We start from the raw sequence: 14,826 nt of genomic DNA, 5'->3' as shown, positions 1-14,826 counted from the left end.
GGACCCTATTTATGCACCATGCATTATAGTGTCCAATCTCAAGAGTAACATAGTGTTCCTTCCTTCCCTATGTGGGAAGCGACACTCCTCAATCTAGTTCACTCAGTGCTAAGCTACAGTTCTTTTTTAAAATGTCTTTAAGCCTTTAATTATCAATCATAACTTAATTTAGGGTATAGGGTGAACCCCTTGTATAATAATCATCATCAATATCACAATAAGAATTGTATGAGTATAAGTCCTTTCATCACAATTCATAAGTGAGGTTAACACATTAACATTACATAGAATATTAAGGCATATTTATTGTTTTCACCATCCTTATATCACATACACCTTAATCAACCTTACAACATAGTCAAGACATTTCAATTCAACATCATACCACCCATATCTTAGTATAAGACATACTCCAGTGTAATATTATGACTTAACAACAACTAATCACAATTGGAATATAAAGATAGAGATTCTAAGACTTACCAAGTCTTCCTCACATTCTAGCATCAACCCATAACTCAACCCCACTTGTGTAGTAACATCATCAAACAATGATAATCAATAGAATAACAAGGCCAATTTCATGTCTATCACACAATTCAACTTCAGATCACAACTTGAGACAAGGTACATAGGCTAATTTCACATTATAATTCATAATCTAAATCACATCTCAAGAACTAGAATGACAGTCCTATAATTCCTATTAATTTAATAATAATAACACCATAGGATAGTCATCAAATCAACAACCAACTCAATTGAATGATCACAATACAATATAGGTCAAGATCACTACATAGGGTTAGGGATGGAGGATCATACTCTTCAATTTTGACCAAACCACAAATAATTACAACAAACAAGTGGAATTAAATGCTAATATACTCAATATAACATAAATAAATCATCAACAACTCAATCCTTAACATCAATTTCGTAATTGTATGAAACCTATTAGAAAGTTCAACCTTTTGAAATCTATTTTGAAGGACCCCTTTGAGGAAAGAGTTTAAGGTGAATAGAACTGATACCTTAACGTTTGTCAACAATTTGATTGTGAATTCGTTGCTTTATTGTCCCAAAACCCTAGTCGTTGCTAGTCTTCAATGGTGAGTTCATGTAGAGAGAGAAATAAGAGAGAAGAAAGAAAGTTTATTTGAGAGTTGTGTTTAGATTAATGAGGGTTGAGAGTATTTATATTGGGTCTTAAATCAACTTAATCAGACTCCAATAACCCCTAATTAAACCATCTAACCCTCTAACTAATTAAATGATACCAACTTAATTTAAGCTAGAAACTCGGCCCTCATAGATGAAACCCATATCGATGGGCCGTTTGTGAGTCGATGGACAGCTCCCCCTCTATCCTGCACTCCCTCGTCTTTGTCAGAGACTATGCAGTTGAGGGCTTCGTCTAAATTTTTCTAAGGGTTCGACGACGGTGGCATTGACGCCACGTCGATCCACACACGGACCGTAGCCTGCACCTCTTCACTCCGTCGATGAGTTTAGAGACTTTGCGGGTGAAGAGGCCTTCTCCACCAGCCTAAGTATGGACTACGATGGCATCGAAACCCTGTCGATAGTTGTTGGTACTCAGCATGCTCTTGATTTCTATATAAATTGTACTTTCTATGCATCTACTTTATGTGGGTAAAATATGTTATGAATTGCATCGAAGAAGGAGCCATAAGCTTTTTTTTTTATCTTAAGCATGTTTCATTGTAAGTTGTTGATGTTTCCATGTTCTTATATCTATAATATCGGCTTCGTTGTAATTTGGTAATATGTAGAAAAAAATAATATGTTCTTGATTCAGAATTGCGGACCCCTTGTTTTAAATTGATTAACCTCTTAAACTAATATGATGCAAATTTGCCCTCAACTTTGATGCCTACAGATTTGTTATTGATATCAACTTGGTAATTTTGTATGATCGTTTTGTTGAACTACGTGAGTGATGCATATGATGAAATTATAGGTTCTGTGATCTTTGTAATATTAATTCTTCTCCCTTAATTAGTTACTCTTTCCCGACGATTTGTAATTGATAGCTTATTAATTAATTTCTTGTTCTATTGTATTGTGGATATTTTTTTGACATGTTAATTTTGGTTCAAGTATTTTGGAATTTGACTCATATTTGACTCTTCATTATTTAAGGGAAAATTATTTATCTCTTCCCAATTTTATTTTTACTTGCTTATATGGCAACGATATATATTTTTAATTTTGATTTTGGCTCCATTGAAATAAGGAAAATAATATTAATTGATCCCCCTTCCTTTAATTAAAATTGAATGATCTGTTACTTGTTTTCATATATGGAAAAATAAAATTATTTTAATTTTGGCTTTTTTTTATTTTAGGAAAATAATGTTGCTCTCTCTTAATTTATTCTAATTTGTTTATATTTGGTAACATAATATTTTAAAATCTGATTTTGGTTCTTTTTGTTTAAGGGGAAATATTATTATTTTTGCTAACTTTTACTAGTTTATTTTTGTATTGAAATAATTAAAATATTTCTGATTTTTTTGGCTCTCCTTGAAAATAAGAAAATTGTGATTTAAGTGACTCCTTAATTTATTCTATTTCCCTTAGTATGCTCCCCTCTTCTACTATATAAACTAGACCTCCTGCTCACATTCACTGACTCATTCAGACACTCATCTACTAACTCTTACTACAAGTTCTCGCATTCTCTCATTGCTCATACACAGATTCATTCTCTCAACTCATCATTCACTCATTTCTTCTAATACAAGTGGTACCTTGTTCTGAACCCTCTCTCATTCTCTCATTTCTAATACTTGAATACTAATAATATTACTCTACTCTTAAAAATAAGTTAAGATTCATGCAAATATTCAAGTGCTTTTGCTACTTTGTTGTGTTGGGATTACTCTGTCTCTATTGTTGATAATCTTTTCTGCTTAATTGGTTAGTCCACTTTATTAGTTTTAATTTGAGTTTTTTGCATAATTATAAATATTTGTGTGTTGAAAAAACAAAATAATCAGGAAGCATCCAAGTTAGTTTCATTATCCTTTTACGTTTGATAATATAACTATGACTACTCTTTATCTCTTTTTGTGTGTTATTTACATATATATGAGAGTAATTTGCTACTATGAGTCTCCTATATTACAATTATTTCTCCATTGTATATGTATTACCTTACCTATTCTAGCAGATTTAGTACTTAGAGTTCAAGATGATGAAGAGTGGCCTAGAAGAAATTTCGGACAAAGCTTTGTTTGTTTTAATGTTGTGTGTATTTTCATTTGTTATTTTTATTACAATATGTGTATAACTTTAAAATAACTCTGATATATGAAGCAATTTGGGGGATCGCCTAGGAAGGGGGATTATGTGTTAATTTTTTTTTTTGCAAACTTGTTTATGTGTAAAAGCATGCCTATAAGTTCATAATTTGTTTGATAAATGTTCATGTGATAAAGTAATTTTAGATCTAACAAAAACAAATAAAATAAAATAAAATAAAATAAAGCAAATCATATTCGCTCAATCATTTAGTTAATTTTGCCCAATTAGTAGTTGAAGTTAATTTTATCCAATTTGGCGTGTTAAATAATGAGTTATGGCTAACTCACTAAAATCTTAAGTAAATAATTTGTGTGCATTTTAGTTAGTCATTGAATAAATCATGTATATAGAATTTATGCATTCATACGTCATTTGGAGTTAGAAAACATGTCTATAAGTCTTATTTAAATGTGTTGATTATTAAATCACTTAGAAATCATATTTAACTAATTTTATCATGTTCATAATTGATTTGTTTCTTTACTTTGTCATTTTAGTATGCTAAACACCTAGAGATCATATCATTAGGCTTGTTAATTTTTAGAATATCAATAACTAAAATAAAATTAGTTGTGCATATTTTTTGACATTTTTAAAATAAACAATTCCTATTAATTTATTGCATCTAAAAAGCTTACTATCTCTTAAACATTATTTCTGCATTAACAAATAATTTTGCTATTATAAAATGCTCTCAATTAAGTAATTTTTGCATGTTAAACATTGTTAACAATAATTTTCTGTACTCATAGTATTTTAATACTACTCTAAAATAAATTTCTGTCTAAATAAATAAAATTTGATTTTCCTAAGTTATATTTTGCATTAATAATAAAATCTCTATTGTTTTAAATATATGTGTATGTGGAACATATCATTTTGCTATGCCTGGAAATAAAATAAAATATACCATGTCGCTAATTGTTGCTCACTTTAAAGTTAATACTAAAATTTACATCCATGTTTTCATATTTGCCCTCTCATAATTAAATTGTTGTTATTATTATTTCGTCTGTTTGTATGCTCACACACCTAACATGAGACGTTTCACAATTCTATGTAGAGGCCAAATTGAGACCTATCGTGCTAAAATGATCGTCGTGTTTGTCTTGTTTGTTTGACTTGGTGTCCAGGAGGTCCTTATATTCTATTTTGTCTAAACTCACCCTTTAAGAGTCCAATGCCTCTTGGACAATCAAGTTGGGACAATTAGGCACCCTTTAGGTACGAAATGCATGCGGTGGTTGGGTAGGGATAGTTGGCCCTATGGAGATGATGACATCGATTAAGGCTTGAAAGACAAACCTTGGTTTTGTCTGTCCCTATACGATAGCCTATCAGAAAATAAAAAGAAAAGTCGAGTGCTGATCCAAAAAGTCTCTTAGAGTCTCCCTTCCCTTTTATCCCTTGACTTGTTTGTTTTAAATTATATTTATTTGGGGTAGATTAAAATAAAAATAATAAAATTGTTTGCTTATTTATTTGTCTCTTTTCTATCCTCTCGCTTATCTCTTTATTGATTGTTTAGTATATCTATTTTATTGTTATCACTTAGACTCGCATGTTTAAATATTAATTAAGATAATAATAAGCTATTTGATTCAACTTGTTGTTATATCACCTAGTCTCATATGTTAGATTATTTTAATTGTTAATATTTGCTATCACCTAGCCTTTATTGATTAAATGATCAAAATATAAAATGGTCTCATTTGTTTTAAATTTCTTATCACCTAGCAAGCATGCTACTTAAATAAACTAATAAATGAAGTAACCTTATTTGCTACTTGTAACCCCCACATAGATTGCATGGGATACGGCCGGGACCCACATTTGTGGACCTCGAGGGATGCCTAACACCTTTCCCTCGAGGTAACTTGAACCCTTACCTTGATCTCTGGCTCGTTGACCTTTGCTAGACTTAGTTAGGTTAGATAGGTGCCCTAACGCGCCTTAATTCGTTAGGTGGTTACTCTTTAAACTCAAAATGTAACGACCCATTTAGTAGTTTTAAATATTAGAGCTTTTTATTTCATAAAATACTCTTCGATATAATTTAAATGGGTATTTTGGACCATTCATAAATACAATTATAGAAATAATTGGGTGGTTTTAATAATTTATGTAGTTGGTGGTTAAAGAAGATAACATTAAAAATTAGTAGTGGGTCACTTTTATCACTTTTATAATTTGTTATATTATAATTAGGGTAAGGAAATAATGCGTCAAAAAAAAATGGAGAAGAAGGTTTATTTGTGCAAGAACTATGCAGAGGAGCACACGAGCTTCTCAGGTTTGGGTCTACGAATCGTTCTAATCTATTGCTAAGTTTTACTTCAATAGTAACATGGAGATGAATTGTTATTAGAATGTATGGTTATTTTGTGGATATTGATCATTGACGCCTTAGGTTAAAGACTTTGGTAGAAACCTTATTTGTTTGGTTTACCTGGGACCAGTAATCATTCGAAAAATTCCAAGTGACCAACTCCAAGATAATAATGTAAATTGTTAAAGAGGTAAGGAAATTAGTGTTAAGTGCATATGGTGTTACATGAGTTGATTTTATGGATCGGAAAATTGGATTTTTGAATGAAAGTAGGGATGGTAATTATTTAATTGCGTGGATAGGGTAGGGGATTAAAGAAATTATGAAACAGAAAGGTGTAGTGATAATATGCATGCAATTGGTTCAGTGATTGGTTGAAATTTTGGATAAGAATGTGACGAAGTTAAATATTAAACCATGATGAGATATGATTTGTCAATGACAATAGAATAGCTAGAAAATATTTAATCCATGAATGTTGGGGGGGGGATAAATTAAACTTGCAACCATCATCCTTATACAGTAATGATAGGTCAATTGTAATATGTGTGTTTGGCCCTTAATTTCTTAAAATTATCAGGCTGTGATTTAAGTTTTAACAAATTGAGATAGGTAGTAATATTAGATGTATTCTATTATTTTGATATCATTGAAGTTATGTCAATTGGAGGAATTAAAACTTACCATTATATTTGAACGCCAGAAAATGAATTATAGAATTAGGTGGCTTTTTGGATATACGTTAGACATAAAGTAATATGAATGTTTATTAACTCGTCAACTTTCAAATTATGCATCTATACTTGATAGATTGGAAAGGTTCAGAGGCATTAAGGAAATCAAAAGCACTGAAGAGGTAGTTTTCTTGATTTTGATTCTTCGGTGGAGTTAGGTTATGGTTTATGCTATTTGATAGGTAAATCTTAATAGTGACTCATATGCATTGAATGATATTGTGAAGTTTTCTATGTACTTGATTGTGTGATTGTTTGGCTTGGTCGTGTGTTTTGTGATTGGTTTGAAATCCCGAGACCGTGAAATGTATAATCTCAAATCATCTCTATCGAAGTAATGCCTTGAATAAAGAAGGCTCTATGAAATATTTATTAACGAATAAAAAGTGGTGATATTAAATGATAAATTAATGATATTATTGGATCGGAGTGTCACGTTTCGACATGGTATTCTTTGATCGGAGTGTCACATTTCGGCACGATATTTTTTGATTGGAGTGTCATGTTTTAACACAATATTCTTGGATCGGAGTGTCACATTCTGACACGGTATTCTTGGATCGGAGTGTCACGTTCGGATACGATAATGTTAAATGAAAAATATGTTGAATTAATGGAAGATACTCAATCTCGAAGAACTTAAGTCCCAAACTGGTTTAGTTTGGAGGCATGAGTCCTCATGTGTGATCTTGATACCGTTGACTTAATACGTGCTTACTTTATTGTTATTGACACTTGTTCATGTTGTTTGTTGCTTATCACATGTTAAGTGCTATAGTTGAGTTCATACTATCATTCTTTGTATATTAGTTATTATTTTGGGTTGACCGATTATAATTACTCAGTACATGTTGCCTCGTACTGAGCGCTACCTATTTTCTTCTTTGTTTTTCCTTTTATGAAATGCAGCGAGTGTACCTATGACTTCTTATTTCTCTCAGCTCTAGTCAGCCTCCCGCATCTCAAGTTCCAGAGTGAGCTATCCATTCAATCTAGTGTTGGGTTGTCTCGGTCATGACATGATGTCCTTTACTTTAGGACAGATGCCATTTTACTCTTTTATTTTGGTGTATTTGATATTCTTAGACTTAGTATTGGAGATTAAATGTCCTTGATGTGATGACTTTCAGGTTTTGAGAAATCATATTTAGTAACATTTTAATTTCCGCGTTATGCTTGTATTTTATAAGTTAGGTTAAATTGGTTGGTCCGCCCATTTAAGAGGTTAAGTGTGGGTGCCACTCACGACTCGTTTTAGGTCGTGACAAACTTAGTATCAGAGCATTAGGTTTGGTGATCTCATCACAGAAGGAAAAGTTTAGTAGAGTCTTGCAGAGTGGTACGGGGACGCCTTTACTTTTCTTCGAGAAGCTGTAGAACTTTAGGAAAACTCATTTATTTCTTTCTTTCATGCTACTACTTGAATCCAATTGGTATCTAGTTGATACAAATTTGTATATGAAATTATTCAATCTATTTCAAATATGGTTAGTACTAGAGTATTAGGAATCAAAATAGCAACAAGAGAAGAAAAATATGTCCTTAGAAATAAATATGTTTTCTTGATTGCAAAATGTGATGGTAGTCTCATGTTGAGTTTGATTAGTAAACAACTACTATGACTTCATAGAATGAGGGTATATCATAGAGGGTCATTGATGCTTACTTGGTTAGAGTTAGGAAGTGTGTTATTTTTGTTATTGAATTGATCTAAGAAGTAAAACAAATTGTTTGGTCTAGAGAGAGAACAAATTTGATAATGCTTTGCAATTATTCAACGGGTAGAAATATGTGGGCTATTTGGGTACGATCTTATTGATAGGTAGGTGTGTTCTAGTGAGATATCGGTGTGGCAATACTAGGGTTATGTGGAAAGGGTATGTCAATTGTCAAGTAAGAATACTAACTCCTAAAGAAGTCATTAGTTGTAGGACATGTTTAGATAATGAGATTCAGTGTTTCATTCATATTTGAGAAATCAACTATTTTATGATTACAAGAACTTGAATTTCATTATTTTTAAGAAATATTTTAACGGTGAATTTTTGGTACAAGACTAAAATATTTAGTTCATGAAATGTTCTTGAGGGTTCTGAATACGGACTGACGATTTTACCTTAAGATTCAAAAGGTAAATTGATACTAGGATGATAAACTTATAGGAAAAGAAAGTGCTATTAAGTATACTTGGGTGAACTAAATTGAAAATTTTTGTAAGAAAATACTTATAAAAATGAGCTAGTCCCTTACATTTGATTGATATACCTGAGTGTAAGGTGTCATGTCGAGGAAAAGGTTCACTTCTTGATGATGAAAATGTCTAGCTTAGCATGATGGTTAAAAGAGACAGTGATATATGACCTATATAGTTTACGCTTGTTGTACTAGTATCGAAATTATTATTTAAAATCAGTTTTAGTGGAAACAAAGTCTTGAAAGTGTTTCACCGGTTCTGATATCGAATTCAGTATTTGCTTACTTAAAAAGGATTGAAATTATTCTCTTTATTTGGTTTCCAATTATATTAGAAAAAATATTGAAATTGTAATTCTATTTCTACTTGATTTCGACTTTGTAAGGAGAAACACAATTGTATAAATAGAGAATGATCTTAAGAGAAAAATTGAATTACTCATTAGTATTCTCCTCGAAAGACATTAGGACATAAGTGAGGTTTTGAGAGAGCTTTCAACAAGAGAGAAGAGAAAAAAAAATTATTTTGCTGCATACCTTTTCTCCAACCAGTAACCTTCTGATCGTGTTTCTCAATTAAATAATCATTAGATCGGGCTAAAATTTAAAATACGTATCCCTGACGTCTTGGTGGTTGATTTAAACGGTGAAAATTGGATTTAGATGTACGCAAGATCATTTTTTTGTTCCAAACAACAGTTGCATTTGGTTGGTGCTTGCATAAAAATTGTACAAGCATTGTATTTATAGTCTGTATTATAAGGTGTTTTATTATAATATTTAGAAATCTTAATTTAAGATAATGGAGGTTATTAGAGTTCGTAATGATGATAAGAGATTGGTGATGGATTGTGATTGAGATGAAATTATATAATAAGGATTGTTGGTTAAACGAGTTTTGTACGATACTAACGATTTGCGAGCATCTAATGTTATGGTTAAATGGAATGTTTTACAAGATTTTTGTACACCACTTGAATTGAATTTAAAAGATTTAAAGTGATAATGAAAAAAAATTATGGGATATAATGCAATCTTTTGATTGAGGCGAGAACAACAATATTTTCTCTAATTGCAAGGGACAAAAAGAGGTATCTTTTGGAGGTCTAGAATTGGGTTATGAGACATGTGGTTTCATATATTTTAATATGGTGATGGTTTTAGTATCACATGTTTATCAAATTGGTTAAAATCTATCGAATAAAACTTAAGAAAGGAGTGTACATACGCTCAACTCGAGTGTGATGACAAGTTCTCTTGTAATTTTGAGTTTATTAATTAATAACCGCGTCAAACATTTAGCGAAGGATATGATAAGATCGATGAAGAGGCGATCAACTATAAGTTAAGATATGTAAATTCATCAAAATCTTCAAGGTATCAGTCATGTTGATAGATAAGGAGATTGAGTTACATTGGTCGATTTACAACTCAAATGTTTTCTTTCGTATTAAGTTTTATGATGGTATATTTTATAAAGGTATGAATTGGTGAGGTAAAATAAAAATAATAATATATTGTTTACATCAGATATTAAACATATGGACGGACTTATGCATGTTTGAGTAGCAAAGTTAATAGACCTAAGGAAGGGTTTAACTTAAAAGTGTTGGGTTAGAATATAAGTTAAAATTTCATGGGTTGTTGATACAAGGATAAGCTCGGTAAGTGAGCTAGAAAAATTAACAAAAGTCTGATATATTGAAGGATCGAGATATTCACAATTTTGCACCATGAGAACTCTGGTATAAATCCTTGGGGTGTAGTTGAAAGTTGTATTGATTTTGCCTATTAGTTTAGATATGACTGTGAGATGTGAACTAGTTCGGTACAGATATAATAGGAGTTAATAATTGAATTTTATAAAGATTGAGCTTTGATTTGGATGACAAATAGTGAGGTATGGAAATTTAGTATTTTACATGGGGTTAGATTGCTCAAATTAAGATATATGACTTAAGAATGATGTAAAAGGTGAGATATAATTCTACATGGTTATTAAGAATAGATTAAGAAAATGCTACTATATTGATGGGACTACATAGAATGTTAAGATATGTTATAGAGACATATAATTGCGAATAAAGGTTATGAGCTTATAGTATACAAAATAATTTGAGTGACCAAGAATTTCCTTAAGTGTTGGCATGAGGTAAGTGATAGTTTAGAATGCCAACTAAATCATCATATGTGAAAGTGGTGTGAAGTTGACTTTGAGTGTGATTTAATAGTTTTATCTCAATGAAAAGGTTCTTCAAATTTAAAATTAGTTTTATTAGCCTTGCTTGAAAACTCGTATTTTTCATTAAATGCTTAAACAAAAAGAGATGTAACCAGAGTTTGAACATGCAATTGATAAAAACACTTTGATACTAATGGTGGTTGCGATAAAGGTAGATAGATGTTGTAGTGATGATATTCGTTAATGCTCAGGGTGTTGACTTCAATTGATGTGAAATTCGATAGGACTAAATTGGTGATTGTGGATAGCTAGAAAATCAGAGAGATAGAGTCAGTTGAATGAAAATGTATGATAAGGGCACTATGGTAAGAGTATTTAGAGTTATTCGACCTTGTTTATTTTCGATATGACATATTAAGTGTCGTCTTGATGTAGCTGAAGTTTTTGAGTGGTTCTACATGTACCACTTTGCTTATGAGAATTTACAAGAAAGCTACCATGAAAATTGATAATTTTTCGAAAGACTTAAGATTTATCTCATCGTCGGCATTATGTTGTGGCCATATGTGACGGAGTGTGAGGACCATTGTAGTGTTGTCATTCTTAAGGTTTGTTTATAATAACTAATAATCTAGTATTTTGACATGTTGTTAGAGGTTATGTATGCTTGGGTGTGTCGCTCGATGGATGGTTACTTGATCATTTTCTTCTTTGGGTTAAATAAGTTTGGATCTCACTTGATGAGTACTTGATGCCTAAAGTTAAACTTTTTATAACTTAAGGTCGTGGAAATTTTCTGCGTGACAAGGAAAACTTAATGAGAATGGTTTTGTGTATTATGAGTGTGTGGTGGTTGATTTAGGTTCACGTCTGATTGGAGAATCAGTATTGATTCAACATTCTATCGTGGTTATGTAAAAAAAAAAAGATATGATGGCTATTAAGAATACATTTTGTTGTTAGTTGAGTTTATATACAACAACAGTTATCATTAGATTATAGAGATGGAACCATTTGAGGCATTGTAGGGGAGGAGGTGTAGATCTCCAATTAGTTGGTTTAATACTTTTGACAAGAGACCTTGGATACTAATATATTGGAGTAATAGAAAGCACTACCCTTTCTTACCATCACTTTCTTTTGATCGTTCGAGGGCGAACGATGGGTAAATTGGTATCTAATGTAACCACCCATTTAGTCGTTTTAAATATTAGAGCTTTTTATTTCATAAAATACTCTTCAATATAATTTAAATAGGTATTTTGGACCATTCATAACTAAAATTTTAGAAATAATTGGGTGGTTTTAATAATTTATGTAGTTGGTGGTTAAAGAAGATAACATTAAAATTAAGTATTGGGTCACTTTTATCACTTTTATTACTGCTTATATTATAATTAGGGTAAGAAAATAATCTGTCAAAAAAAATGGAGAAGAGGGTATATTCATGCAAAAACTATGCAGAGGAGCAAACATTCTTCTCAGGTTTGGGTCTACGAATTGTTCTAATTCTATTGTTAAATTTTACATCAATAGTAACATGGAGATGAATTGTTATTAGAATGTATGGTAATTTTGTGGATATTTATAATTGACGCCTTAGGTTAAAGATTTTCTTTAGTTTACCTGGAACTTGTAATAATTGGAAAAATAACAAGTGACCAACTCCAAGATAATAATGTAAATTGTTAAAGAGGTAAGGAAATTAGTATTAAGTGCATATGGTGTTACATGAGTTAATTTTATGGATCGGAAAATTGGATTTTTGAATGAAAGTAGGGGTAATAATTATTTAATTGCGTGGATAGTTGTTAAGGGATTAAAGAAATTATGAAACAGAAAGGTGTAGTGATAATATGCATGCAATTTGTTCAGTGATTGGTTGAAATTTTGGATAAAAATGTGACAAAGTTAACTATTAAACCATGATGAGATATGATTGGTCAATGACAATAGAATATTATAAAATATTTAATCCATGTATGTGGGGGGGGGGGGATAAATTAAACTTGCAACCATCATCCTTATACAGTAATGATAGGTCAATTGTTATTTGTGGGTTTGGTCCTTAATATCTTAAAATATCATGTTGTGATTTAAGTTTTGATAAATTGAGATAGGTAATTAAATATTAGGCATATTCTATTATTTTGATATCATTGAAGTTATGTTAATTGGAGGAATTAAAGCTTACCATTATATTTGAACGCCAGAAAATGAATTATAGAATTAGATGGCTTTTTGGATATACGTTAGACATAGAATATTTTGAATGTTTATAGACTCGTCAACTTACAAATTATGCATCTATACTAGATAGATTGGAAAGGTTCAGATGCATTAAGGAAATCAAAAGCACTGAAGAGGTAGTTTGCTTGATTTCGATTCTTTGTTGGAGGTAGGTTATGATTTATGCTATTTGATAGTTAACTCTTAATAGTTACTAATAGGCATTGAATGATATTTTGAAGTAATTTATGTACTTGATTGTGTGATTGTGTGGCTTGGTCATGTGTTTTGTGATTGGTTTGAATTTCTGAGACCGTGGAATGTATAATCTTAAATCATCTCTATCGATTTAATGTCTTGAATAAAGAAGGCTCGATGAAATATTATTAACGAATGAAAAAGTGGTGATATTAAATAATAAATTAATTATATTATTGGATCGGAGTGTCACGTTCCGACACTATATTCTTGGATCGGAGTGTCACGTATCAACACGGTATTTTTTGATCAGAGTGTCACGTTTCAACACGATATTCTTAGATCAGAGTGTCACGTTCTGACACAGTATTATTGGATCAGACTGTCACATTACGACATGATAATGTTAAAGGAAAAATATGTTTAATTAATGGAAGATACTCAATCTCAAAGAACTTAAGTCCCAAAATGGTTTAGTTTGGAGGCATGTGTCCTCATGTGTGATCTTGATAACATTGACTTAATACGTGCTTACTTTATTTTTATTGACACTTGTTCATGTTGTTTGTTGTTTATCACATGTTAAGTGCTTTAGTTGAGTTCATACTATCATTCTTTGTATATTATTGATTATTTTTAGTTGACCGAGGATACTTACTCAGTACATGTTTCCTCTTACTGAGCCCTACTTTTTTTCTTCTTTGTTTTTCCTTTTATGAATTGCAGCGAGTGTACCTATGACTTCTGATTTCCCTCAGCTCTAGTCAGCCTCCCACATATCAAGTTCCCGAGTGAGCTATCCATTCAATCTAGTGTTGGGTTCTCTCGGTCATGACATGATTTCCTATACTTTAGGACACATACCATTTTATTTTTTATTTTTGGTGTATTTGATATTCTTAGACTTAGTATTCGAGATTAGATGTCCTTAATGTCATGACTTTCAAGTTTTGGAAAATGAAATTTAGTAACATTTGAGTTTCCGCGTTATGCTTGTATTTTGTAAGCTAGGTTAAATTGGTTGATCCACCCATTTAAGAGGTTAAGTGTGGGTGCCACCCACGACTCGTTTTGGGTCGTGACACAAAATCCCAAAAGAGTTGTTTGGTCGTGCACAAAACCCATTTCGTGAGAAAATGAGGCGCGACATATATAATGTTCACATTTTATACAATGTACAGAAATGCTGAAAACTTGTGAAATCACGTAGCTGTTTAGTTATTAAAATAAAAAAATAATTACTTTATTTGATATTTTGAAGTTGGTGCAGTATTTTTTTTTTCAAAAAAAATTTGAAATTTGAATATATTTTTTCTGAATATAATTTAAACCCTCAATTTCAAAAATTAAATTTTTTTTACCTAGCTTGATTAGCTTAACCATGTGTACATATATTCATTTGACTTGACACATTTTCTTTTGGGGCATAAGTTTCTTAAAAAATAGACAAAAGAATGAATCATGTAAATTTTTGAATAGTTTAGGGATGTTTTTTGTTCACTTATATAACACAAGGATATACTTTAGATTTTGATCATACTCTAGGAATGATTTTAGCCAAAAACTCAATTCTACTTGGTATTGGAAGTGTCAAAAAATTGCCCACATAGATATCCACCTAAGTAATC

At 31.2% G+C, this 14,826-nt stretch overlaps 1 long non-coding RNA gene across 1 annotated transcript; it reads left to right on the top strand.

Annotated features, from left to right (window-relative positions):
* The first annotated feature begins 5,544 nt into the window (after positions 1–5,544).
* LOC138339560 (uncharacterized) lies at positions 5,545–14,185 on the top strand. Its single transcript, XR_011212394.1, has 2 exons — positions 5,545–5,626; positions 13,925–14,185. It is a non-coding gene; the product is annotated as an uncharacterized lncRNA (long non-coding RNA).
* The last annotated feature ends 641 nt before the right edge of the window (positions 14,186–14,826 follow it).

The sequence above is a fragment of the Solanum lycopersicum genome, chromosome 11 (genome assembly GCF_036512215.1).
Source record: "Solanum lycopersicum chromosome 11, SLM_r2.1".
NCBI lineage: Eukaryota > Viridiplantae > Streptophyta > Magnoliopsida > Solanales > Solanaceae > Solanum > Solanum lycopersicum.
This window is presented reverse-complemented; position numbering and strand designations above follow the sequence as displayed.